This window comes from Dipodomys ordii, unplaced genomic scaffold (genome assembly GCF_000151885.1).
Source record: "Dipodomys ordii isolate 6190 unplaced genomic scaffold, Dord_2.0 Scaffold102, whole genome shotgun sequence".
Taxonomy (NCBI): Eukaryota; Metazoa; Chordata; class Mammalia; order Rodentia; family Heteromyidae; genus Dipodomys; species Dipodomys ordii.
Genome location: NW_012267318.1, coordinates 5,800,039 through 5,803,940, shown reverse-complemented (window position 1 = coordinate 5,803,940; position 3,902 = coordinate 5,800,039). Strand labels below are relative to the sequence as shown.

The 3,902-nt window shown below is 47.9% G+C and overlaps 1 protein-coding gene across 2 annotated transcripts in view; it reads left to right on the top strand.

Annotated features, from left to right (window-relative positions):
• The window catches only part of N4bp2l1 (NEDD4 binding protein 2-like 1), a 28,179-nt gene that overhangs the window by 480 nt on the left and 23,797 nt on the right, over nucleotides 1-3,902 (top strand). The window lies entirely within an intron of this gene.

Genomic DNA, 3,902 nt, shown 5'->3' with positions numbered 1-3,902 from the left:
CGGCCGGCCGGCCGCGCGGGGACCCCCCACGTCCCCGGCGCTCCGGGCCACGGGCTCGGAGAGGAGGGCGCTCATCTTGTTGGTCGCCCGCTGCGCTTCCCCGGGAGGATGGAGCGCGGCACTGCGCCGTGCGCGAACCCCAGTTGGCACTGGCCGCTTCCCCGCCGCCGTGCCCGGCCTAGTGCCAGCCGGGAAGCCTTCGCCGCCCCCGGCCTCCCCCAGCCTCGCTCGGGTCGGGAAGGCCCGCAGGGACTCTTCTTCGGGGAAAAGTCGGTGGCGACTGCAGAGAAAAACCTGCTCGCCCACCGGCGCGCGGGCAGCCGCCACAGTGCGTCAACAGGCGTTTTTAACCTAAAGCCTGGTTCGGGGCGGGCTGGGGGAGACTGGGAGCCGGGACTGCGCTGGCCGAGGCCCGAGGTGCTTGCGGCCCGCCTTGGAAATCAATAGATCGGGGCGGCCTGCGTTTGCTTTAGCAGCTGCGAAGGCGCACAGGTGCACGGGGGAGGGGGCTGGCGGCGCCACCAGCGATCGTCACCGCCGGAGCCTCGCCGTGGGTGCCCAAATTCGTTTACTTGGGAATTGCGTAAGCCAGCTGCTCTCCCCATACCAGGTCAGCGAGAATTGCGCGGGCTCCTAGCCCGCGGCCGCCTGGCTGGGCCCACCGCTCCAGCCTGAACGCCCACCACTCCCTGCCTTGCACTTGACGTTCCAGCCACGTTGGACTGTTGATCTCCTGTAAACCAAGTTGTTTCTGCTGGTCGGGCTGACGCTGGCCCGCCTGCCTGGCTTGCCTGGCCGTCTCCCTTTACCCAACTGATGCTACTACTAGTGTTTTCCAAACTCAGCTGTTACCTTACTGCGTGCAGCTGCCTCATCCTCCAGTACCTCATCCTCTTCCTGGCTCCTTGGCTTCGTGTTTACAGGTCTGTGACTCTGCTTAGTTTTTGCACATGGTTTTGTTTATGCTTCTGTGAGATTTTTTTTTTTTTTTTAAGGCTGGGGCCTTATCCTGTCCTGTCATGCACACACTAGGTATTCAGTAGAGGAAGTGGTCCCTGAGGCTCCCTGCCACTGCTGAAGGATGGTGGTGGACTGCAGGCCCAGGCTGGTTTCCATGGTGCCCGGTAGTGGTGCCCTTAGGAGGAGGCCCAAGTCCTTCAGATGAACATGTGGATACGAGGGAGCTCTAACAGACCCCTAGGATGAGGTGGCCTGGGCTTTTAATTAAGATTCAGCTTGTTTTGTGGAGTAGAGGCCTTTCTCCAAAGAATAATGTTACATTAGCAGATTACCAGGCTTCATGACTTGTAGGTGGACGCTGGTTCCCTTTTCTGAGTCACACAGCCGTCAGTATGACCTCCCCTGAGTCCGGGGGATGGAAGATGGATATAGAGAGGCCAGCCTCCTTGGAACCTAGCATAACTTGATTATTTTGTGACACATTCATGGTGGGCACATGTGTTTCCAACCATGTAGTATCTAGAGGTCAAATCCTGTTTAATTTCACTTTTGTTTTGCCGACCTATCACACACTGAGTGTCAAAAGGAGGAAGTTAACATTTGGGGCTAGGCTTTTTTTCTATGTAGGAACAGGTAGCAGTAATTAGTGGAGAGTGGAATATGATGTCGATGAACCTTATCTGTAAAGCAAAAGTGGGTAGATTGAATAAAGGTCTTTGCTGGCTCTAATTTTCTGTACTTTCAGGATTTTAATTCCTGGTTGTTGTTTGACCAAGCCGCAGACATTGGATAAGAGACTAGTTAGTCATTGTAGGGATGATTGGAGTGAGAAGCAGTCCTGGAAGCTGAAGATTGGCTTTAGGTCTCCATCACTAAATGGCTGGTGACTCTGAGCAATCACCTAGCTTCCTGAGCATTGTTTCTTGTATGTGACAAAGAAGTGAGAGGATTTATGAAAGATCCTCCCAACCCTACATTTCCACTTGTCAATTTAAAAAATGTCTACGTTAAGCAGGGTGCCTGTGATGCAAGCCTGTAATCCTAGCTACTCAGGAAGCTGAGATCTGAGGATTGCAGTTAGAAGCCAGCCTGGGCAGAAAAGTCCCTGTGAGACTCTTCCCTCCAATTAAGCACTCAAAAACTGAAAGTGAAGCTGTGGCTCAAAGTAATGGAGTGCTAGTTCTGAGCAAAAGAGCTCAGGAACTGTGCCCAGGCCCTGTGTTCAAGCCCCACAACTGACAAAAAGACTAAAGAGCACTAACCTGGACTGGGAAGGTGGCTCAGTGGTAGAGTTCTTGCCTTGCATGCATGAGGCCCTGGGTTTGATTCCTCAGCACCACATAAGCAGAAAAAGCTGGAACTGGTGCTGTGGCTCAAGTGGTAGAGTGCTAGCCTTGAGCTGAAGAGGTGAGGGACAGTCCCCAGGCCCAGAGTTCAGGCCCCATGACTGACCCCCTTCCCCCCAAAAAAAGAGCACTAACCTTGGAGTCAACTTCTGACTTCGTAACCAAGCTCTGAAGCTCACTAGCTATGCTGTTGACTCAATCCAATGCTTCAATTTCCTCTTCTATTCAGTAGGGTCATCTGCTTTTGATACCTCAGAAGGCTGTTGCAAGGGAACTTTATCTCTCCACCTTTTGAAGTATTGGTTACTGCTTGAGTTATTGAGACTTTTTGCCCTCCTTGTGATTGGAGAGAAGCCTGACTGTGAAGTGAAGACAGCTTGCGTTGACTTTGAGTCTCCCTTTGTGCTGTGCATTGGCAGTATTGAGGCTGAGGAGCATTGGCCTGGTTTGCATTTACAGGAAGGCTGAGGAGCAAGCAAAGCATCAGGCCACAGCTCAGCAAGATGGAAGCTGGAGCCAGGATGAATGGGGATGCTGTCACAGATGTGGTATCTGTAGGAGCTGCCTTCCCACCTTATTTGTCATAGAGTGGGAGGAGAATGAATACACACGCACACACACACACACACACATGCATGTGTATAAGAAATAGTAAAAGTGTAAGTTTATCATTTATATGTTGAATTCTGGGAAGTTCCCATTTTATCTAAATGTTTTCAAAAATTTCTATAATGAACATGTATTTCTTAAATCAAACTAATAAAGTGTTTTTCTTTAAAACTTGGAGGAAATCAATTTTTAACCAATGTTTTTATTTCATCTTCTATTTCTCATTTGATTAAAGAACTAATAAAATATTTAAAATTAGGATTATGTCTTCTCTTTCAAATCAGTGTTAGATTTCTATGTCTTTCACCTATGTTTTCATAGCTTGAAGTAGCTGGGATGTGGAAAATATCTATCTAAATTCTTTGTATTCATTTAAAAAACGATTGAGGTTTATATGGTTTAGAAAATGTTAAACACATCCAAGTATGAAAACATTAGTTTTATTCCAGGTGCTGGTGACTCATACCTATAATCTGAGATCTGAGGATCATGGTTTGAAGCCAGCCTGGGCAGGAAAGTCTGTGAGACTTATCTCCAATTAATCACCAGAAAACTGAACGTGGTGCTGTGGCTCCAAGTGGTAGAGCTCTAGCTCTGAGAGGAAAAGCTCAGGGACAGAGCCCGGGCCCTGAGTTGAAGTCCCATGACCCATCAAAAACAACGAAAATAAAAAACCCTGAAAACACCAGTTTTATTGTCTCTATTTACATGTTGTTTTTAAAATAGGTTGTTACTATTGACCTGTAAAATTCTACTTCCAGGAATTCATCCTAAGGAAATAATTGGACAAGTACATGAAGATACAGGAATTTTCATCATTTTTTGTGTAATAGGAAAAATGGTAGCCAACTTAAATATTCAGAAATAGAGGATTGGCTTAAAAGATGCAATTTTTGACATAAATGCATGATTGAACTATAAGTGCATTCTTTTGTTCTTTCTGTTAAAAAGCCTGTTTTTCAAACACACACCACCAATCATTTTTTT